Here is a 25,093-nt window from a genome sequence, read left to right as displayed (position 1 = left end):
ACTGATGTGAATTTAAAGAACAAGTCTGTCATGATTTCCGGGTCTTTGATTATTTTTTAGGCTCCAGGGGATCCTGCAGTCTGTTTGTGTTTTCACCTATTTAGTATTGTTCATTAGTCAGTAGATTCAGTCTTTTCCTTATATTTCCATCATTAGTCGGTATCTTGTTTATTATGTATTTAGTATCTGAAAAGTTTATTATCACAACTGAGTCACAAAGTTGTATGCGCAAAGCAACAGATTTTCCTGCGAGGATAAAGAACCCTGAACTTTCCAGTTCTCGCTGTTTTTTCTTACAAGACTCCGATGTGCAAAATTCACGTTCAAATATGCAACTGAAACCTGACCGAAAAGACTGTGTGAAATCAAAAGTTTCTGACAGAATTCACAGCTTATCTGCGGCGTTTCAGTGAAACAGGTTCATATATTGCGAGGCCCCTTTTAAATGCGTTGTTAAAGTTGGCAAACTATTTGCACCAACTACCCACAGCGAAATCTTAAGTGTGTCCGGAAAAGGCCGAATGTGGCCGAAAAGTCATGAATGTTGGGCATGGATGAAGTGAAGGTGCATTTGGCAACGGCCAGCAGACGGGGATGGGCAGCAGGCTCTGCTGTCTGGAAGCTTCTCAACTCTCCGCCGAGCGCAGGATATGCTCCCAGTCCACCCTCCTCGAATGATTGGAGCAGCGATCCCGGACTGGAAGAATTTTGACGCTCTATAATTTATAGGAAACCCTATCTCTACTTTTTCTTCATTTGAATTGAGAACGGTCGGAGAACACAGGAACATGGTGAGTCAGAGCATCCTTTTCGTTGTGGTATATTAGATGCCAGAAGCGCATGCTGACATCTGTTAAAGTAGCGCCTGGTGCGGCGTTCACAAACTCGCTTCTGAACAACCTGAACTGTTTAAAATACATAAAACGTACAACATAAATCACACAGTAGGGTATTGCTGTAAGGTAAACCGATTTATCTAATCCTAAATTTTATCAATAGCGTCAAAACTACAACTGGCTTATTTTGGGCCGTGTACTACCTAACATTTCTTTAGAGAAGATTGAAAAAAAAAAAAAACATTTTTGAAAATCAATCATACCATACAAAAGCTGAACTGAATTGAAAAAATCCGTTTGTTTGTGTTTCTATTTTTTCAAACATAGTTTTAAAAATGAACCCTGCTGTTTATAAAGACCTTTTTTTAACTAAACAGGTTTTTTTTCATGCTGCCATAGTGTCTAATGAATCTAAACGGCAAACGTACTACATGTTAAACACAAAAAATTTAATTTCTTATGTTTTATATATTAATCCCCTCTAAATATCCTTTAGAGGGGATTAATGAACATTAACCAAATGTTCATTGTTTATATTAAACTTAAATGTGCTTGGAGTCATCATCTCATAATAAGAAATTGTTTTAAAAACATAGCTTTGGTTACTGCTTATCACCTTCACCTGAATTTAGGTGGACATACTCAGTTTAGTCACACAGTAATGTCAGTGCGTACTTTTAAAGGACATTTTAGGGCAATAGCCCAGAACCCTCACGCCTCCTCATCCCTCTTTAAAAATGCCCTTACCAGTGGCAAACCCAGCAGTTTTGGGACCCCAGGCAAACCTTTGTGAAGGGACCCTCCCCCAAGTCTGCCCTGAGTGTCAAAGATTCTGTCGGGTTTCATGCTGCAGTACTGTGACCAACCGGTGGTGCAACATTTTACTGTAGTCCATTACTTGGCCTCTACAGCTGAAGAATCAGAGATGTGAACCTACAGCATGTTTGTTTGAAAGGAGCTGTCAAGCAAAAAAGGTTTACAATCATTTTACATAGTTTGTATTTTTAAAAAATAGTTGAGTTGAAGGTTGAATGATGATGATTTATTAAAAAAAAAAACATTTGGCTGATGGAGATGATGACAGCTTTTGGGATATTTAGATATACCTTATGAATTTCTGCTAATTTTGCCTGATAAACTACACCTACACAATGTTTCCCCTAATTTTTCATATTTGAGCATACACACAAACTCCCTGAACATTCAATTGACCTCTGTGAGCAACATCGCACTTTCACACTGAGGCTACATTATGCCTGTCCAAAACCTGAGATTATAACAAGTTACATGGTTTACTAAAATAATCAAATTACAGCAATAGTTTCTTTTAGATTACTTAGTTCAAATAAAACTGATTTAGCCCGATTACATGAAAAAGACAAAAATCTTTTTTTGAAAATCTGTATAGTATGTTGTATGTCAGAGTAGGGGTCCTGCTAAGGAAGAACTGAGATATACACATCTTTTAGAGTTCCAATTTTATCTGCATTAAATTATTTACATTTTCTGCCATGAGATTTAGCACAAACATGTGGTACTGTGCAGACTCTCTTCTGTCAGTCTGCTCCAGGGCAGCTGTGGCTACAATGTAGCTCACCGCCATTATGGTGTGAATGAATGTGTGAATCACTAACCAGTGTAAAGTGCTTTGGGGTCGTCAGATGATTTATTTCAATATTCTCAGTTTTCACATCGCTTTTGTAACAACGAGGGAACAATTTCTGAGCAATGTCTTTGTGCTGCTCTTTGTTTTTATGCCAACAGCAGCTTTTTAATAACGTAGGAGACGCAGAAAATCTTTCAGTGGCAGTTGTATGCATGCTGTCAGGAATGTAACAGTTGCACTGTTCCATAGTCAGAGACTACAAAAGAACTACACAGAATGAAAGCAATAATTTATTCTAGTTTCTATTGATAGTTTCTATTCCGACCCCCCCCCCCCCCCCCCCCCCACACCCCAACACTGCTAGGGCTACTGCACATTTTTTCACCTAAATAACACCACCTTTACTTCAGCTCAAAATATACATATAGCCTATATGATTAATATAAAGTGAGGTTGGCACAAATTAAACACCTACAAGACAATCAGTGTCAACTTTTTTTTTTAGAAGGATGGTTTAACATTGCTGGCAAAAAGATGAAAATATCAGTTACTTCAATAACTCACACCATCCCATCATTAATTGCATATGTTGAATATAGCCAATTAATGCTTTAGTTAAGTACGGTTAAACATAAGAAAACTTACAACCTTACCTGATTAAACTGTATTTCATACTTAATCTTGATTTGCTGCCATGTCCTTTCAATGCCTTTCATAATCAATGCGCCCCACCCCCTTTTAGTGTTCAATGAGTGAAGTGAAAACAGCTTTAATTCTCTGTCAAATAACGCTCATATCTCTCATGCATTAACTTTTTCAACTATTCTCTGCCGCCAGCTCGCCTTTTCTGCAGCAACAGCGTTGTTTCTTATGGTTTACTATTCTCCATATGTCTTCTTTAAAGATTTCTAATTCCACTTGTGGGAAATGCGCTTTATATATGGAGGACCAATCCTGCCATAATTAAAAATACATACAGAAATAAATAAAGGACCTAATTATATAAAATTGCTTGAAAAAGTAGCTAATAATATGAATTTGTGTGCCATTAAATGTGACAAAATAATAAAAAAGATATTTCTTCAACAATTGATTAATTATTCATCAAAAAACATTTTAACTTACACTTTTATTTTTACTTTTCTTCTCGCTTTTATGCTGACTTATTTTTAATCCACTTGTTTTCTGTTATACATTTTTATTGAAGTCTTTATTTTATTTTTTTGTTCCGTACTTCCACTGCAACCTTTTTTATTGTTTCATATTTATTCACACCAAACTTTTAAAAGATGTTTTTATTTTTGTTTCATACTGATTTACACCACATTTTTAAAGCATGTACTCCACCATAAATATTTATTTTTATTTCAACATCCTTCTATTTCTCAAACAATGATTTATTTCTGCCTCTGATATTTCTAACCTTTTTTATCCAAAGAGTTTTCACCTGCCCTTTTTATTTCCTTCTCACCTTTTTCCACTTCATGTATTTCTACTTCGCATTTTTAAAGCAACATTTTTAAAGCATGTTTTTACTCCACCATAAATATTTCTTTTTATTTCATTTTAACATCCTATTTCTCAAACATAGATTTATTTCTGACTTTTCTTACTGTTTTTTTACCCACAGAATTTTCACCTGCCCTTTTTCACTCCTTCTCCCCTTTTTCCACTTCAAGTATTTCTACTTTGTATTTTTTTTACTTCCTCTTTTTTTTACTTGGTGTATTTCTACTTGGTGTTTTTTTTACTTCCTCTTTTCTTTACTTGGTGGTGAGCTCAAGGACCTTTTAATGTGTTTAGCTACTTCAGGAATAAATGTTTTGGCTTTTACTGAACTAAGGACAACTAAGCTAAACTTAACAAATTGTGTTTCCCCAATTTAGCTTTATAATATGGATCTAAGGACCAGATATTTTTCATATGATTGAAACCCTTCTAGAAGCTTCCTGAGAGGGTTCCTGATGTTTTTTTTAATCATAGCCAGAGCTTTTAAGTTTACCTGTAGCTCAGGTGAAAGTCCTTCTGTTCTCTGTTCCTCATGGTGACCCAGCTGATGTTTATTAGGGTAAACCTCCACCTCTCGTCTTGTTGGGTGAATATACATTCACCGGCCACTTTGTTAGGTACACCGGTCCCACTGCTCGTTAACGCATATCGCTAATCAGCCAATCACATGGCAGCAACTCAATGCATTTGTGCATGTAGACATAGTCAAGTCTTAACCATGAATGGGACCAGAATGGGGAAGAACGGTGATTTAGGTGATTTTGAACCTGGCATGGTTGTTGGTGCCAGATGGTCTGGTCTGAGTATTTCAGAAACTGCTGATCTACTGGGATTTTCACACACAACCATCTCTAGGGTTTACAGAGAATGGTCCAAAAAAGAAAGAATATCCAGTGAGCGGCAGTTTTGTCGACACAAATGCTTTGTTGATGCCAGAAGTCAGAGGAGAATGGTCAGACTGGTTCGAACTGATAGAAAGGCAACAGAAAATCAAACAACCACTCGCTACAACCAAGGTGTGTAGAAGAGCATCTCTGAACGCACAACACGTCGAACCTTAAGGCGGATGGGCTACAGCAGCAGAAGACTACACTGGGTGCCACTCCTGTCAGCTAAGAACAGGAAACTGTGGGTACAATTCACACAGGCTCACCATAACTGGACAATAGAAGATTGGAAAACGTTGCCTGGTCTGATGAGTTTAAATTTCTGCTATGACATTCGGACGGTGGGGTCAGAATTTAGCGTCAACAATATGAAAGCATGGATCCATCCTGTCTTGTATCAACAGTTCAGGCTGCTGGTGGTGGTGTAACGGTGTGAGGGATACTTTCTTGGCACACTTTGGGCCACTTACTACCAACTGAGCATCGTGTCAACACCACAGCCTACCTGAGTATTGTTGCTGACCATGTCCATCTCATTATGACCACAGTGTAGCCATCTTCTGATGGTTACTTCCTGCAGAATAAGGCACCATGTCATAAAGCACGAGTCATCTCAGACTGGTTTCTTAAACCAAAGTCTCTTGATATTAGCTTGTGTGATTCGGTTTGATTTTAAAATTAGACATCAGAATGTTATGACATTTGGTCAGCAGCATCTGGAGGTTTTCTACTATCAAGCTGAAGTAAAATCAGTGACGGGAAACAAAGAGTTTTATAGCAAAATTGGCAGCAACTTAGATAAAAGTGACCAACTTTTAAGGGGCTTTAATTTCACAATTCTACATCAGATCTTTATGGCCCATGGTAAGCAGCTTCTAGGGATGTTCTACTATCCCTCTGAAGTGAAACAAGTAACTGGAAACAGAGAGTTTTTTTGCAATATTGACAGCACCATAGGTAAAATTAACATGATTTAGAGGTTTTAAGGGGCTTTAATTTTGGAAATCCACATCAGATTTTGATGACCTTTGGTGAGCAAGATCTGGAGGTGGTTTTTTATCATCCTATGTCAGGGTTCAGTTTTGATTTGGGTTTTTATTTACTCCTGTCTGGATTTAGTTAGGTTCTGGTGTTTGTTTTGGTTAGTTCAGTTTCCTCCTACCACTCCCACTCAGCCTTCTACTGCAGTTAGTCACACCTGCCAGCCACTAATTAGCCAGACTCACTTCACCTGCCAGCTTCCCTACTTAAGCCTCACTCTGCTGTCACTCCTTTGCCGGTCCGTCAACATTCTACACCCTCTCCATGCCAGTCCCTCAGTAAGTCTTTGTATTTTCTTGCTTGTTCCTGGAGAAGCTTTGCTTTTTGTCCAGGTGTCTCGTGTGAACTCCTAACCTGACAAGATGCTCTGGAGAAGCTCTGCTCTGTGTCATGGTGTCTCCAGTGGTCCGCTAACCTGACTAGCCGCACTGACTCCAGTACCACCTCCTCCAGTCCAATAACAGACTTTGGTTTCCCCTTCCAGCACTCGTTACCTTCAATAAACTGTCTAAACGTGCTCTCTGTGTGTGTGTGCTCAACCCGGGTTCAGAAGACAAATCCTGACAGTACGGACCGGCCAAAATGAACCCGAAACACACACAGAGTCCGCATGTTGGAGCCGGTCTGGTACCTCCCTCCCTGGTTGATTCTGTGAAGCTCTGCTTTCAGGAACTGAAGCGCAGCCAGGCTGTGGTCGCTGGTTTGGACTCGCCGCACCTGCAAGCGGAGGCAGCGGCCATGGTTCGAGCTAGTTTGGGGGAACATATTCTGACCTTGGCACGACAGTGTTCTGCGTTTCCAGAACTGGCGTACCTTTCCCGGGAGATAGATTGGGACTTCTGGTCGGGAACACCTCCGCCAATCGGCTCTCCCCTTGCCACCAGCCTTTCCGCTGCTCCCGCCACAGCTCCGACCTCAGCCCCTCCCTCGCTGCCCCGCTCCTCCCGGCGTAGACGCCGGGTTCGCCAGAGCAACAGTGCAGCCGCCGTTCTGCCTGAAGCCCAGCCGGATCCCACTGTGCCAGCTCCGACGACTGAGGCCAACATCACTTCCTCCTTCCTGGTGTGTCAGACTGGCGTTGTCGCTGCGGCTTCGGTGGGACGGGTAGGAGGCTTCCCGGTTCCCAGACATCTTTGTCACCATCTCATGGATACGCAGCTGGTCCCTCGGGTGCGGGCCCAAGCAAAGGAACGGTGGTCGGCAGTCCCGCCAGTCAGGGCTCCACACATCAAGGAGACACAGCTGTGGGATTTCTTTTATGGTGACCGGGACGATCTCCTCCCCTGCTGGCCGACTGCAGCTCCTCCGCCACTGGCCTCATCAGGGAGTTCAGCCTCGCCAGCGATCTCAGAGATGACTGCTGCACAAGCCACGGCCCTAGCCAGCGTGGGTGTGCACGTCCCTGATCAGCCCGAGGCCTCCGTGGGTGCTGCTCTGCCTCAGCCCGAGGCCTCCGTGGGTGCTGCTCTGCCTCAGCCCGAGGCCTCCGTATGTGCTGCTCTGCCTCAGCCCGAGGCCTCCGTATGTGCTGCTCTGCCTCAGCCCGAGGCCTCCGTATGTGCTGCTCTGCCTCAGCCCGAGGCCTCCGTATGTGCTGTTCAGCCTCAGCCCGAGTCTCACGAGGCGGTCCAGGAGGACCCGCCTCCGTCCAAGTCTCACGAGGCGGTCCAGGAGGACCCGCCTCCGTCCAAGTCTCACGAGGCGGTCCAGGAGGACCCGCCTCCGTCCAAGTCTCACGAGGCGGTCCAGGAGGACCCGCCTCCGTCCAAGTCTCACGAGGCGGTCCAGGAGGACCCGCCTCCGTCCAAGTCCCACGAGGCGGTCCAGGAGGACCCGCCTCCGTCCAAGTCCCACGAGGCGGTCCAGGAGGACCTGCCTCCGTCCAAGCCTCGTGAGGGGGTCTAGGAGGACCTGCCTCCGTCCAAGCCTCGTGAGGGGGTCCAGGAGGATCCGCCTCTAGCCTCGGTTTCTGCCGAGACCTGTAGCCTGTCACCGCCTCAGACTTTTCTGTTTGGCCGGCGCCGCAGACTGCGGACTCCGAGCTACTCGACTTTGCCTCGTCGGGGCCGTCCACCACGGCGCCCACCTCTGACCTTCCTGTTTGGCCGGAACCGCAGACTGCGGGCTCCAAGCCGCTCGACTTTGCCTCGTCGGGGCCGTCCACCACGGCGCCCACCTCTGACCTTCCTGTTCGGCCGGAGCTGCGGGCTCCGAGCCGCTCGACTTTGCCTCATCGGGGCCGTCCTCCTCGAGGGTTTAGTCGGGCGATGCTGCTCCGCCGCCTGCCTCGTCCAGGACGACCTCCACGAAGACTTTTCTTTTTTTTGCTTAGTAGCCGTTTTTGCCTGCGCCCTTAAGGCCTGTGCTTGTTTGTTTTTTTTTGTTCTAGCTCTGCCTTAGTTTTGAGTAAGGTAGAATTCCTCAGTTTTAGAGTTATTTAGGGTTTTTTTGTTTTCCTTAGAGTACTTGAGTTTCTATTTTGCTTTGTTTTTTCCAGCTCTGTTCTAGTGTTCTAGGTTTGCCTTTAGTCTTCTGGGTTTTGCTTTAGAATTCTAGTTTTTTTTTACCTTAGTCTTCCAGTTATTGCTTTTGTGTACATATTCTAGCTTTAAGTTATCTAGTTTTACATTAGTTTACCTGTACCTGTCCTAGTTTCCTTGTTTTGATTTTCTAGTTTTAGCTTTAGTCTTTCCTTGGGTTACCCCAGCCCTAGTTTCTAGTTTTGCTCTACTTATTTATTTTTTAGTTTCTGTTTGGGTTTTCTAGTTTTGCCTTTTGTTTTCCAGTTCTTGGTTTGATTCCTTGGCCCAGCACTTTTTAATCTCAGCGCTCCTTGGTCCTTGCGTTCATTTAGGCTTCAGATCCCTGGTTCTGAGCTGTTTCATGCTCTTTGCTTTGGTTGGTTTGAGTTTCCTTAGTTTTTGTTTGCCTCCTAGTTCCCCTGTTATTCCTTGTCCCTGTAGTTTACCCATGTTTTTTAGCCCTGTTTAGGTTTGTCTAGTCCCCTCTAGCCTTCAGTAGTTTTTATTTTGCTTTGACTTCCCCTGGTGTCTCTGTTTTTTTTTTCACCTAGTCCTCTTAGTTCTTGTTTTTCTCTGTGATTAGGCGCCGCCAGAACCCTCCGGCGTTCCAATGTCGCCGGCTGAGCCCTCTGGTGCGTCAGCCTGTCGCTGCCCAGCGCACGCAGGCCGCCGCCAGAGCCCTCCGGCGCTCATATGTCGCCGGCTGAGCCCTCTGGTGCATCAGCCAGTCGCTGCCCAGCGCACGCAGGCCGCCGCCAGAGCCCTCCGGCACTCATATTTCGCCGGCTAAGCCGTCTGGTGCGCCAGACTGTCGCTGCCCAGCGCACGCAGGCCGCCGCCAGAGCCCTCCGGCGCTCATATGTCGCCGGCTGAGCCCTCTGGTGCGTCAGCCTGTTGCTGCCCAGTGCACTCTCCGTTCCCAAGTATTTAGATTTCGTGTGTCCCTGGCGTGTTAGGACGCCCTTTGTCTCCTGGTGTTTTAGTTTTCTAGGTTTCCTGGCGTGTTAGGACGCCCTTAGTTCCTGTTTCTCTGGTGTTTTAGATTTCTCGGTTCCCCAGCGTGTTAGGATGCCCTCAGTCTCCTGGTGTTTAGATTTCTTGGTTCCCCAGCGTGTTAGGACGCTCTCCGTTCCTTGGTATTTAGAACTCTTGTGTCCCCGGCGTGTTGGAGCGCCCCCTGTCTCCTGGTGCTTGGATTTCTTGTGTCCCTGGCGTGTTAGGATGCCCTCTGGTTCCTGGCGTTTAGATTTTCTTTTGTTTCTTGATGTATTTGATCGCCCTCAGGTTCCTGATATTTTTGTTTACTCTGTTTTGGTGTTGTAGATGTTCCCATTTTCCTCAAGCCCCGGCGTTTCCCTCACGCCCCGGCGGGTTCCCCTGGCGTTTCTGTACGCCAGTTGTGCTCCAGCGTGTGTTGATGAGCCCTGGTGTTTTCAGTACGCCTGTTTTTCCCTCTGGCGTTGTCGTACGCCTGTTCTTGCCCTTTGGCTCTGTGATGCGCCTGTTCTTGCCCTTTGGCGCTGTCGTGCGCCTGTTCTTGCCCTTTGGCGTTAAGTACGCCCGTTCCTTCCCTTTGGCGTTAAGTACGCCCGTTCCTTCCCTCTGGCCGCTTTCGTACGCCTGTTCCCTTTCCTTTGGCATTTATGCGCCTGTTCCTTCCTATGGCGCTGTTCGCCGGTCTCACCTGTTTTGCCCTGTGACATTGGTCGCCTTTTTTGTCCTGTGGCGATGTGCACCTGTCAGCCTCGGTTAGACACCTTTGGTTTGCCTAACAGCATCTGTTAGACGCTCTGTTTTGTTTACCAGGGGTTGTTAGGAACCCCTTTTGGTTCGCCCTAAGTGGTAGTTTTTGTTTGGGTTTAGCCCGCCATCCACCTTCCCTCCACCCACCCTAGTTGGATTAGCTTGGTTTTGACCCTAGCCCTCCATCCTGCCTTCCCTCCACCCACCCTGACTCGGTCACTATTTGTTTTTTTTAGGCCGTCCGGAGACCGGCCTTGAGGGGGGGGGGGGGTAATGTCAGGGTTCAGTTTTGATTTGGGTTTTTATTTACTCCTGTCTGGATTTAGTTAGGTTCTGGTGTTTTGTTTTGGTTAGTTCAGTTTCCTCCTACCACTCCCACTCAGCCTTCTACTGCAGTTAGTCACACCTGCCAGCCACTAATTAGCCAGACTCACTTCACCTGCCAGCTTCCCTACTTAAGCCTCACTCTGCTGTCACTCCTTTGCCGGTCCGTCATCATTCTACACCCTCTCCATGCCAGTCCCTCAGTAAGTCTTTGTATTTTCTTGCTTGTTCCTGGAGAAGCTTTGCTTTTTGTCCAGGTGTCTCGTGTGAACTCCTAACCTGACAAGATGCTCTGGAGAAGCTCTGCTCTGTGTCATGGTGTCTCCAGTGGTCCGCTAACCTGACTAGCCGCACTGACTCCAGTACCACCTCCTCCAGTCCAATAACAGACTTTGGTTTCCCCTTCCAGCACTCGTTACCTTCAATAAACTGTCTAAACGTGCTCTCTGTGTGTGTGCTCAACCCGGGTTCAGAAGACAAATCCTGACATCCTAAAGTGAAAATATTCACTGGAAACACAGTTTTGGTTTAATAGCCATGGAAACTTGTAAAAAACTATGTAAAAAAACTTATGTGACTAAAAAACAAAAAAACTAAATACATACATACATCGTCCATATTCCTAGGACATTAAATATTTTTTTAGAACAGAGGGGTAAGAATGATAACCGACTCCAGTTAATAAACGGTAAACATATCAATTTTATTTTGATCTGTATGAATTGGCTGGTCCAAGCCAGCCAATTCATACTGTATGCGTGGCCTACAGAAACCCAATGAGAGCTGGCTTGATAGTCGTTTTCGAAGAGAAAGCTGGCTTGACTTAATTTTTCAGTTGTGGCTGTGCAAAACACGCTCTGTCAAGATGATCAAGTAAAGGAAGGAATATATTCAATATCCATAATGTCAGAAAACTGTGGTTGTGTGTGCTGGCTGGGCTCAGCTCCCATGGAATGATTGTAGCTGTGGAGGTGAAGACAGATCAGCTAGCCTTGTCTGTGTGATCCACAGAAAGAGGACTGGGATCCACAGGCTCAGGTGCAGTGTTGCCAACTCAGCGACTTTGTCGCTATATTTAGCGACTTTTCAGACCCTTCCAGCGACTCTTTTTCAAAAAAGCGACTAGCGACAAATCTAGCGACTTTTGGAGACTCTCACATGAAAGCACGTATCGTTCCTACTCTTGTCCTCCAGCGGCAGGTGCTGCCGTGGGGCGCCTCCCCAGTCCCAACCCCCATCTCCCGCTATCGCAGGAGTTCCTCTCAGCACTACAGTCAGAGCCACAGCATGTGTACCCTCAGCGTCCAGACTGCAAATGAAGCACGCATGCGCCGGGATTTACGGCGCAGGTTGATCATAAGTAACTGAATTTGAAATATTTTATCCTAAATAAATAACGGCATTTGATCCACACAGCCACATGTGCGTGTTTTACCACTCCTTGGTGGACCACAAGGGAAAAAAGAAAACGTTAAAAAAAATTGCTTTTTTTTTTTTTTTGTAACTCCGCCATAGTGTCTCTTTATTGTTCATTTTGCCGGTCTCAAACCTGGGTAAAGTAGGAGGGTTAGTATTGTAATAAAATAAACATTAATAAAAAATACAAATAAAATAAATAAAAAATAACAATAAATAAACATTAATGGACAGAAAAAAGTAGCTCTATATATATTGTGAGTGTTTTTACTCACTTTTTGTCTCTAACAACGTTACTTCTCCCACAGCGTCAATAATATGCACATCACATCATGTGGCAGATTATGCAAATTAGGCGATGACGTCATTCAGCGACTTCTAGCGACTTTTAGCACAGCCAATAGCTACTTTCCTTACTGAGGAGTTGGCAACACTGCTCAGGTGCTGTGTTAGTGATGTTGTGCAATTATACACTGTTTAAAGTTATTTAATGTTTCATAAATAACTCTCTGTCTGTTAAGTATTGTTTGGTGATGATCAGCTCTTAAACTGATATCAAGACAATGGTTGAAAGGGGTGAATTCGAGCACTAGCGATCTTTTAACAGCAAAACCTGCACACACATAGAATGAAGGAGTGACAACTTCTTTTCAAGTCCAAGAATTTAACAACAGAAATAAAATGAACATCCAGAGAACATCACTATGTAATGCTGTTTACCTGAATTAGCACAATATTTCGATTAAAGGTATACTATGCAACCGGGGTTGATTTTCCAGCGAGGCTCCCCCCAGAGGGCCAAAGTAATAGTGCACTGTCGTAAAGATGCTCAGCTGTTTTCCTGGTTTCTCCGTCAAGCCAGGCGCGGTTGTTTTGAGCTTAACAGACAGGCGAACGCAACGAAAAGTCGAAAAAACGGCAGTACAAACAATGACTAACACAGTGAAAGTATGAACATGCACAGAGAGAGAGAAACCATTCCAATGTTACTTACAATCGCATCAGCAAAAACGCGAGGTCCGCGTCAGCCTTGCAGCCTTCTTTTTCTTTTAGCTCTTGCCAGAGCCGTAGAGAGAAAGAGTCACTCTTTGATGTCACTGCCAGGGCAGTCACGTGGTTCGTGTAACCCGCTATAGTTCCAAAACATACGCTGGCTTTCATGTTCTTCTATGGGACAGACAGCGGCGATTGCGTTATTTAACGGTAAATATATATAAACATACACCCTACTACTTTTTCAGCTGTTATTGGCGGCAAAAAGCGTACAACGGAGTTCAATGGGAGTGTCACAACTCTTTCTCTCTATGGCTCTGGCTCTTGCCATTCGGAAAATCTGTCCAGAGCCCTTTTCCTCTTTCTTGCCTGCTCCGACATGGGCTTTTGCTGTTTTCTCGCTGGTTCCGCCATGATAACTGCACAAATATCGCCACTGCGGTAGCAACGAGCATGCCTTTCCCTGGGGCCGTGTAGCAGTTCTCGCCGTAAAGCAAGACCGACTCTCGCTATGCACAGACTTCTGAGCCTGTGGGTGTGGGCTGAGGGCTCCTGCAATTGCAAGTACAGTATTTCCCCTACAGAACACCAGGGCGGCCGAGAAAACCGTTGTTCGACCTGAAATGACTCATTTAATCATCCAAAACGGTATGGAACACATTAATTAACTGAAAAATGTTGCATAGTATGCCTTTAATAAATCCTCTCTACTAGGCTAGTGAAACTTGTCTAAACTACTAAGCAAAATGAAGATAAAAAGAAGCTAAGCTAAGGAACTATTTACATGCAAAAACAAACAAAAGACAAACCAGAGTGGTTGATCATGATCAGAATAACTCAGTGAATCCTTGTTCACTGAAGGTCTGATTCCAAAAACATGGAATGGAGTTAAAACATTTGCCATGTATTTTAATCCATTCACAATGCAAGGCCCAAGTTAAACAAAACATTATTTGTTGAAATAATATTCTGAGGACCGGTTTGTCCTGTAAAATCATTTAAACCCTTATGACCGAGTTTGTTAATGCGATTCTCCCTCCGGGCGTCTGGGGTCACTGTGGCAACTCGGTGGCTAAGAGGTTACAACATAAAATAGGGTGACCAAACGTCTGTATTTCCCGGGACATGTCCGTATTTCACGTCCTGTCCTGGGCGTCCCGGGTTTTTTTTAGAAAGTGAGGAAATGTCCTGTTTTTTAAATTACCTTCATTGGACCATTAAATTGACAGGCACTAGGGCACTGCGCACGGCGCTGCGTGTGACGTAATCCCTGAGCCGCGTCAGTGCGGGCAGCCCTGTTCTTAATCTGAAGCTATAGCGTGGCTGTCAGTACGCCAACAACATGCCGAAGCGCAAATGTATGTTTACCGACGATTTACAAATGAGTTTCCCCGCTTTCAGACCGGGTCGAGACAAATGAGAGGCCTTTATTGTGCTATTCATTCATTACAGGAATTGTTAAGCATTTTTTAATAAATACATTTTGAATAAAATTATCATTTGTTACTGGAGTTATTGCTGTTGACTTTTACTGAAAAGCATTTTTAATAAACCAACTGTAAAGATCATGTTATTGTAGGATTACGTAGGCCTATGTTAAGTGAGTGCATGCCACAGACATCTCTATGCATGGTAACAGAGATCCCCCCCCCCCCTCCCTGCTCCAAGGTGTCCTGGTTTTCCCAAATGAAAATATGGTCACCCTAACATAAAGTTGCCAAAGTTGCCTTGAAAACCGGCATTAATATATCATATTGATGCAGGAATAAGGCTAATAACACCATCGGAGGATGGCGGAGCAGAACAGTTACGCCTTATGCTTTAAAACAAACTCCTTTTACAATGTCTGGGACCGGATGTTAGCAAGGCTAATAGCATGTTGGCTAGCGGACGCTCGGCGCTAACAAATGAAAGCTATTGCTTTAATTTTAGTCATAATGAGTGGCTGGATAACATAAACATTAATGTCCCATCAATGTATGAAACCCTTGTGGAGGTAACCTTTCTGTTAAAACCTTAAAACACACTCGACAGTGACATGGTACCAAATGCTAGCAATGCTATATCGTTAGCCTTTTGTTCAAAACACCAGGTGTACAACGGTTTACAAATTGTTTCCCAATAAACCTTTTTAACTTCACCCTCAGCTTGCTGCCCAAACTGTTGATGCCTCATGTGTGAGTTTTGTCCACTTTGGCCATTCCAGGAAGAAGCGTTGGAGGAGGAAGTTGTTGGTTTGTCTCTTGGCAGGCTAGCGTTAGCTTTGCAGCAGCATGTGGCTAACGGCGTGGTCTGGATAGCTTGGAGGCAGGGGTTTTCCTCAGCATACAGCATGGGCTCTGCTGCTGGCTTTCAGAGGGTTCTCTTCCCTGTGTGCTGAGGAGAAATACATAGAGCTGTTTCGCATTCATAATCTTTGCCCCTGCATCTGATTGTGAGGTTAAGACAGCAACTTAGCTCTGTATTTGCCCAGACATGTTCCCCAGGCGATAAGAGACCTCTCAAGATGCTGGGTGTGCGTCGGTCAGGCCCGTGCAAGGCCTATGGTCCGAAGCAGCTGTCTCCTGGTCTGAGCAGGAGGCGATCTGAGCGGCTTTGGATGAGAAGTGAAGAAGGCTGAAGAGAAGAGAGTTCTTTGTCTGTGGGAGGAAGGTTTTTATCTGTAAGGAGGGCTCTCAGCAGGACCCCTGGTGGGAAGAAGGGCCGTCCAAGCCTTGAGGGTCTCATGTTGCGGCCAGAGTGGAATTCCTTTGTGACCCCCCTCCATACTACATGTTCAGGATTCAATCTGAGATCAATTATTTATCATGGCGTACTTATGGCATAACAGTGACATCAGTGGAAGAGTAGGTGAAGCGATAACATTCATTTCTTTTTTACTCTTTTTAGCAAAGGTTTTGGCAAGATTTAACTGTATAAAAGTCTGCTTATTAATTTTAGCTGGCTTCACAGGAGAGTCACATTTGGGTTTTGGAAAAGGCGCCAGCCACTAAATAAACAAAAGTCATCTAACCAATTAAATTTCAATTTAGGACATACAGACGCACACATATGTACATACTGAGCATTTTGACAAAAAAATAACATTTATTTTATCAAGAATTTTGATATTAATAAAGGGAAAAAATTTATAAAAGTAAAAAAATCAACACAAATCCAAAGGTGCGCAAAGTGTGTACAGCTGTACCGCTGCAGGTGCCCCTGTTTTTTTTTTACAATATGAACATAGATATGTAAGAGAGCTCAGGTTGGGCACATATGCTTAGCTACACAGCATCCCACAATCTGTACTTGGAAACCTTTAAGAAGTAAAAGGAGACAGACACAGAAATGTGAGAAAGAATAACACTTGTTCAGATGATCACAATACTGGCATGCTTGCTCTAGGAAAATACTTAGTGGAACTTACGACAGGCTTCCAAAACGCAGTGATGACCTCCTATAAGAGACGTTTATATAAAGCTCAGTTTATATACTCTCAGGATGCAGCCTGTAGGTTGCATTCTGAACATTTCCTGCCTCCTCCCTTCCCAACGCAGCTCTGATTGGGAGCACCTGTCAGGGTGTAATCACCCCATGACTGGTTCTACCTGTTACCCCTTTATAAACTCACCTCTGTTTGTTCTTCGTTGCCGGCTCGTAATGTCCAACTACTCCAACACCATGCCTGTCTGCTCCTGTCCTTCCGTCTTGGTTCCAGTCTGGTCAGTTTAGTTTCTGTTGGCTGCGCTGCTGGAGCGCAACCCCTCCGTATCATGGACTATAGCGTCTCCATTTCATGGACATTCAACTCCGCTTTGTACCTGCCAGCCAGCTCCTGCATCCTTCATCTCCGTCTGGTAACTGACTCTGGTTCATATCATCCATCATTCACCTTGTGCAATAAACTCTCTTAAAACCAGCTCTGTGTGTGCGTGCTGTGTCCGGGTTAATCCAAGACAAAATCATGACAGTACGAGCCGGCCAAAGGATTAACCCGAGCACGCACAGAGCTTGGTGCAGGAGCTGGCAGGATCCGCTTCGCCTCAGTCCGAGGTCTCCGTGGGTGCCATCCGCTCTGGATCTGCTCTGCCTCTACCTGAGGTCTCGGTGGGTGCCGTCCGCCTCTGGTTCAGCTTCGCCGGGATCGCAGTTGGCTATGCCCCGCTTCTGGTTCGTCTGCCAAGGTCGCCCTCCGCGAACTCCGCCTTTTGACGCTGCCCAGCGTTAAAAGACAGTGTTATCTGTCGCTGCTGCCCAGCATGTCAAGGACGTTGCTATAGTTCCTTGGGAGTTCACTTAGAGTGGCCACTCTGGCGTTTCCAATAGATTTTCCTTCTCTGAACAACTTCTTCTCACTTTCTCAGTTTTCACTCTATGCACATAAATTATACATCAAAATGTAGGAATGTTTGTCTGGATTCAGAAAATGTAACCATCATTGGTGTGGGATTTATAGATTTTTCGCAAATCACCCGAGAGCGACAAAAACTCCAAACGCTGTCCATTGATTTTCTATGGAGGTGCGGTCACACCTGACATTCCCAAGCGACACATGTTTTTGCATCATCGTTACTCCTGAACCGTTTGATGTACAGGCATGAGACTTTCACACATTCATGTCCAGACCCTTTTGGCACTCACAAAAAAGGAATTCTGTTGATAACTGTTACGGTTTTGCCGCAGGAAAAATTTGTTCGTGAGTAGCGCTTTGGAAAAATGCTGAAACAGGATCAGACTTCCATCCCCCCAAAGGAGGCACTTTTCTACATCGTCGCTACTCCTAAACCGTTCGATGTACAGGCATGACACTTTTACACAATCATGATCAGACTCTTCTTGATAACTAATACGGTTTTGCCGCAGGAACAATTTGTTCGGGAGTAGCGAATGTGCAAAATCCTGAAAACGCTTTGGACCTGCATCCTTCCACATGATGCACTTTTTTACATCGTGGCCATGTCTACACAGATTTTTGTACAAACATAAAAATAAGCACCATAGTCCTCAAAAGCCTGCTGATACTTACGGTGAAAGAATTATGTTGATATGTCTTATACTTTTTCAGCTAGAGCGATTTGTTCAGGTCCCTTTTTAGAGGATTTTTGCATTTCCATAAAAAATCCCCTTTATATCATGATTTTTTTGTGCCTTTATTAAAATATTTCCAGCAAAAACCGATAGCTTGTCTTGTTACCCTATCCGTTACGAAATAAATGCAGAAAAAATTACGTCTCTAGCCCTAACGGTTGACACAATATCCAGAGTTGTTTGAGGCAAAGTGATGGCATTTTATTCTAATTAGAGCTCTTCTGACCCAAAGTGTTCCTGCAGTAGACGGACATCAGCAGGTTTGAGTGAGTTTCCGTGACAACGGAAGTCTGCTGGGCAGAGGTTACTATCCACCTTATTTTTGACAGAAATACGGAGCCAGCAAGTTGACGTTTTTTTTGTGCAAGACTTCCGGTCGCTCACTTCCTGTCACTGGGTAGCTTGCTGAAAAGCAAAAGCATGCAGCTACTTCGTCTCAAATTACTCGTCATTATGACTTCGAGGAAGACCGGGATCGTTTGTCCGTTTAGAGGCTGTCATAATAATGGGTGTAAAAGAAAGGTTTACGTGGAGCAGGAGAGTTTTAATCATCGACCGTAAACAAGAGCTGTGGATACGAGGCGCCCTACTTCCTTCACCCCCAGCTAAAGAATGAGGAATCCCTTCGCCTGTGGTTAAAAGCTTTAAATTTGAAGAAACCACAGAAGCGCCCGTATGTTTGCTCTTTTCATTTTGTGTACAAAAGACCGACAGAAGACCACACAATGCCAGAAAAGTGTCTGGGCTACATGTTCCATTAAAAACAAAAACAAGGAGACAAAGAGGAGAGGAGACAGGTAAGCTAATGGGTGTTTACGTTAGCTAACTAACTCTAACTCCTTAGTTTGTGCCGCTCCTGATTAAACATATGCTCTCACATGAAGACAGCCGTCTTTAGCTTTGTTCTCTCTGTAAATTATTATCTGGACATGTTTCACCCCTGCTAGTAGGTCTATGGGGTTCCGTTTGTAAAGTTATACAATTAAAGATTTTACAGCAAAATATATTTGCTGTATATATATATATATATATTGGTATTCATAAATCTCAGGTCACAGTTCCAAGTTAAATATTTAAATAGCAAGCTTAATATTTAGCCCCAAAGTAAATGTTTAGTTTGTAAACCAAACATTTAATTTGGAGTTAAATATTTAATTTGAAAATTAAATGCTTGGTTTGCATCTTAATATGTAGATTACAAACTAAACAGTTAGCTGTGTAATTAAATATATTTAGTTTGGAACTGTGACATTTACAAATGTATAACATGGTGAAAATCTGACTTTAAAAATTAAAACCCATTTTTCCTCTTATGATCTTAAAGAACCCAAAATATTGCAGTTAGAATTTAACTGTGTAACCTTACAAATGACATCCCAGGTAATAACCCCAGGTGTTTGTAAAAACTGGAAGGAATGTGTGATGTGAATATTTGAATGTGTAATGATACAGGTGGTGCTCTATTAGCTTGGTGTTTACATAGTTTAGGTAGTCTTGACATGTTTTATGCTGTCTGTTAAACTTGTGCAGGCTTGTGTTTGACAGATGACAGCCACTGTGATGCAGAGGCTGACCGGACCGCTCCATAATCAGAGTCACCTATGAATAAAGATGCTGACACTACAGGCATCGATGATCACACCTAGGAGAAAAGAAGAAGAAAAATGCATGTGGCTGGGAAAAACACCTGGAGTATCATCGTCCTGGTGGTGAAGTAACGGCAGACAGAGGCTTTACCATCGGAGTTCTGCTGTTTGAGAGGAGATTTAACCTTGTTCTACCAGCATTCACTCATAAAGGAAAGCAGTCCTCTGATGAAGATGTAACTGCCACAAGGAGGAATGCAAATGTCCACATACACGTGGAAAAAGTTATCAGGAGCCTCAAAGTTTTCACAGTAATCTCCCAGACTAACCATGAAGTTGGTTTATAAAATAGACCAAATCTTTAGAATCTGTGAAGCTCCTGTGAGCATGCAGGAGAAATCATGCATGAGGAAGCAGAGAAGGTTACATGTCAAAAAGATCCTGATAAGTTATATTTTACTGTAAACCAGAGAATGTGTTTTGGATTTCTGCTTTTAAATATTCTTTATTTAGCACCTTGAGGTTTTACATTTTGGAGTTACTTTTCATTTTTAATAACTTTAAGTATTTTATATCCTTATTTCCACACTATTTAAATGTTTAATTAAACAAAAAATTGTGCCCAAAAATGTGTATTAATACATTTTTGTTATTTCAGTTTCTTATGTAATTTGCATTTGTTCATATTTTGATCATGTGAATGTTGACAGCACATGTAAAGAACTAAATTGTATCTTATGTACATTTCACACACACACACACACACACACACACACACACACACACACACACACACACACATATATACACATATACATATATATATATATATATATATATATATATATATATATATATATATATATATATATATATATATATATATATAGTATATTTGTAGGCCATTTAATTCTTTGTGGTGCAGGAAACATCAATCATTCTGCCTTTTGTGGACGACGCTGCTCATCTGTGCAGGACAATCCAGTCAGACCTTTGGCCACGGCAAGCTGCACCTTTTAACAAAGTTAAAGAAACAGTTACTTTTTATATTACAGTCCTTGGTGTCATATTTATATACAAATATGGATAGTTTATAGTGACAACTTAAACTATCCAAAGTGTTTTGATATCCTCTTATAACATCAGTTAAATCCCAAACATTACAAATGACCATGACCATGACTTCCATGACCGAAGAACTTCTCCTGGAACTGCAGCATCAGAGCGCTCTGGTCGTCTTGGTAAAGCCGGTTGATGCAGTCCGGATACTGTAGAGTGAATGTCGAACTTGCTTTGGCTTGAATAGACATCAGCCTCCATGAATACCAGGTCATCCTTGTCGCACTGCAGAGCCGTCCGCACCAAGTGATTTGTATCATCCTCTCAGTCATTAATAGTTTGAGGCTGTGGCACTGACCTGCCACTTCGATCGCTCCGCAGTTTTTGACAATGTTGCCGAGACAGTTTATCATTTCAGTCAAACTAATGTTATTTGGCCGAGAGAAGCGCTGAAACGGAAGTGCTGCACAAAAAAAACGGAAGTTGGACCCATAGTTACTTCCGCGTTTGAAAATAAGGTGGATAGGTCAGGGGCATGCTCCATTGGTATAGCATGGCACCTTTTGACACCCACTGCAGGGGCTGTGATGAACGTAGGAATCTGAAATTCGCCGAGTCACGTCCTTTTAATTTTTTTTTATTTTCCAGTGAATATGTCATTTTTCTGTCACTTATTGGATTTCACTTAGTTTTCCTATCGGGCCTTGGACTCCAACAGGACCTAGCAGGATGGATGCCCAGACACAACCCACCCGGCCTAAACAGTACCACCCACCTGGTTATGCTAACTTTTATACTTTTTAAAATATTTGTACTTTTTGCTCCCATTGAAATGAGTGCAAATTCCTTCAAATTTTTCATATTCCTTCAAATTCCTTCAAATTCTTCTAATTGTTCAAATTATTGAAATTGTTGAAATGGTTTAAATAATTCTAATTTTTCAACTTCTTCAAATTTTTTAAATTTTTTCACATTTTTCCAAATACTTCAAATACTTCAAATTCTTTAAATTTTTCAAATTATTCAAATTCTTTCAAATTCTTCTGATACAACTGATATTAATATTACTACTACTACTACTACTACTACTATGGATAGCACTACTACTAGACTACTACTACTACTACTACTACTGCTGCTGTTGATTCTACTACTACTACTACTACTAATGATACTACTGCTGCTACTACTACTACTGATACTACTACTGATAATAAAAATACAACTACTAATGATACTACTGCTGCTACTACTACTATTGATACTACTACTGCTCATACTACTACTACTACTGATACTACTACTACTACAAATTACTTCAAATTTATCAAATTCTTCAAATTTTCGTTTGCAGGCGTGATTGTACGCCTGTTTTGTTCTTGTTTTTCCCCTCGAGTTGTCTTAGGCCTGTGTTTTCTAGGCTCGTTGGTTCCCCTGTGTACTGTTTTTGTTTGACTCTTAAGGTCAAATGAAAAGTTGTTTATTGCTAACAATATGTACAAATACTTGTAAAAAGGTATACATTTGCAAGCAAATACATAATGTTTACCATCATATGGTCTAGCCTAACAAACTACTGCTCTGTTTATTCTTACATATCCAAATGGGCTGACCAGTTCCACCAGCTCTGTCCTAAACCACTTTCTACACCATGTAATCTAACACCACAGGGTGTCTGGTAATTCAAAGTTATCATAACTACAATGAGAAACTGTAGTTATCCCCCTCCCTAGACGGGCCGTCCACTGCAGCGCCCCAAACATTGGGTCATTTTTTTCTGGCCACTCCTCCTCAGCTGCACGAGCGGTGGTCACCGCCAATGATGCAAAAAATGCGGAGATTGTCCTCTGATCATTGGGCTTCGTGTAGTGCTTGTGTTTTGTCATGATTTGTCTCATCTCGATGAACAGGAAGTCAGGAAAAGATGTTTATAAAATTCACCTGCTAAAATGGGTCTGCATACTGTCAGATTTCCACTAATACGGCGCTTACTTTGAATGCGTCACAGAACAACCAACCAATGAGAAGCAAGTCTTGAGCTAAAATTTTGCAAGATGATAATACTCCAAGATTTTGCTGGACAACAATGCCGTCCATGGAAAGTGACATGCAGGCCAAGGAATTTGTTTAAGCTTGGGGAAAATGATCAGAAACCCCCTAGATTTGAAAATCAGTAAGCAGCACTGTGCCCTTATTCCATCCTCATTGTACTCCAAATATGAAGCCCACTCTGCTTTAAAATATTTTATAAATTCTTCATCTTTAAGCAATGATGTATTAAATCTCCAGCTTTTGTTTTGTGGGATAATTTTTTATGTATTAGGGTTAAATAATTAGAAGCATGATCACTGACAGCATCTCAAATGTCAGACAGCAGTAAGCTGCTGATTAAGAAATAGTCCAAACGAGAGTAGGAATGATGGACATTTGAATAGAAAGTATATTCCTTACTGTTAGAATGAAGATTGCCATATATCACTCATGTATTCTTTGACTATATTTAACGATTGCCAACTGCACTGAGTCCCTGTTGCATTCAACCTGTCTATTTCTTCATTTAGACCAAAGGTGAGGTCGTCCCCAATAAATAGAGAACAATCCCTGTGTTTTGAAAGTGCATGGAATAGTTTGTGAAAGAATGAGGGGTCATCAACATTTGGGCCATATGTATTGACAATACATAACTTTTGGTTATGAATAGATATTTTATTATTATGAATTCACCTTCACGATCTGTAATTTTGTCTAATATTATAAAATTAATTAAAATTGCTACACCTCTGTCTAGAGTTATAGCAGGCGGAAAACACATTATGGAACTCAGGTGAATTAAAATCATTTACAGTTGTAGCTGATTTAGGAGTTTTTTTGCAATAAGACAACATCTGCCTTTAATCTTTGAAGCTGATTAAAAATCTTCAACTTTTTCTCTCTGGTGCCTGCTCCATGTACATTCCATGTCACAAACCTTAGATTTATCACAGATGTAAGTGGGAAGCTGAAGTTGGAAAGGCATGTCCCTATAGAAATAGATATACATAGACCCAGGTGAGTTCATATAAAGTGCTTGTGATATTCTGATCAACAGGAAAGAAGCAGAGGAATAAGATAAAGATTAAGAATTCAATTCAAATTCTAATCAAAAATACTTTATTTATTCTGAAGGGAAATCAAATGTTGATGTAACTCATTTTGTCAAAGAGTTATTATAGATAGTGATGGCGATGGGCAGGAAAGATCTCATCTAACGGTCCGTTTTACAACCAATCTCAAGAAACCTTTGACTAAAGAGTTTTCCAGTGACAATATCATTAAGAAGATGTTCAGAATTGTCCATAATTTTCTGGATTTTATGCAAAATCATCTCCAGAAGTTTCACAGTTGTCACGCAGAACAGGATTAGTCTTCTTTATCAGGTTGTTGAGGCTTTTTAGATCCCTTAATTTGTCTGGTAACCTAAGCGACAGTGATTCAATCTTTTTCCACGACGGCGAAATTTCTGTAGCATAACAAAAAGTTATTTGTTTATCCTGTGTTGTCTTCCTCTCAGATCTGGGGTCCGTTCTTCGTACGTTGCTTAAAACATCCGAGATCAAATGACACATCCAAGATGATTTCATCCGGCTAATCCTGATCCGGCTAAGTGGGTTCTTCGAACACACCTGTTGTTTATGATTAGTATGGCTGGATTGAGTAATCTGAGATAACTGCGCGTTCATGCGTTTGTTTAAAAGGGGAAATGTATCGATAGTAGAAACAATGATCAGCAACGCTGCTATTGGCTGTTCAGCAAAGAACGCCCACAGTTTTACTCCCAAGCAAAACAAGAGCTTGGAAGGTTATGCCGAATTTGAGTCATTAATTAAAACACCTCAAAATCTGTTAAAGGAGAGAGGGCCGGCAAAAAGCAACAGACAAATTAATGCGTAAATACTGTCCATGGTAGATGTTTCTATCACATTCTACAGCATGAATTTTTGCATTTTAATAATTTGATATTATTTGTTCTTTTATATCAGAGCCTCCACGGGACCCACTAGAACATGGGGACAAGTAAAAGTGAAATACAAGAATATTCTACAAAATGGTAGCCTTTAATTATTACACTTTATTTTAAAAAGGCACTTGTTATGTCAAGAGATCCAAATTTCAGTATCATTCCTTAGAGACGGGAAGTAAAGGACATGTGCAAACTGGGAATTTTAACAAAAAAAAATCTTTTATCCATAAAAAATGAAAATCTTCCTTTTCCAAGTCATCCACAGTTTACACGGTAAAACTGTATTGCTCCGTGTCTAGATAATCCGTCCATAGTTTTTTCTAATACAATATACGGCTTGACAGGAAGCAAGTCTTTCAAAGTAAAACTAAACTTCACAATAAAATGGCCTGAACAACTCTTCTTACTGAATATGATAAAAATAAAAAGCAAACTATCATACAAATAACTTAAATATTTTAGATTTATGGCTCCAACATCACGTTTTCCTCTTTAAAAGCC

General features: G+C 42.4%; 1 protein-coding gene across 1 annotated transcript in view; it reads left to right on the top strand.

Moving 5' to 3' along the window:
• Positions 1-595: 595 nt before the first annotated feature.
• The window catches only part of LOC105921789 (receptor-type tyrosine-protein phosphatase S), a 368,492-nt gene continuing 343,994 nt past the window's right edge, over positions 596-25,093 (top strand). The window contains 1 exon segment of the mRNA XM_036131703.1: positions 596-791. The gene's annotated coding sequence lies outside the window, so the exon portion shown is untranslated.

The sequence above is a fragment of the Fundulus heteroclitus genome, unplaced genomic scaffold (genome assembly GCF_011125445.2).
Source record: "Fundulus heteroclitus isolate FHET01 unplaced genomic scaffold, MU-UCD_Fhet_4.1 scaffold_45, whole genome shotgun sequence".
Taxonomy (NCBI): Eukaryota; Metazoa; Chordata; class Actinopteri; order Cyprinodontiformes; family Fundulidae; genus Fundulus; species Fundulus heteroclitus.
Note: the sequence above shows the minus strand (reverse complement) of the source record. Positions and strands in the feature narration are given on the sequence as shown.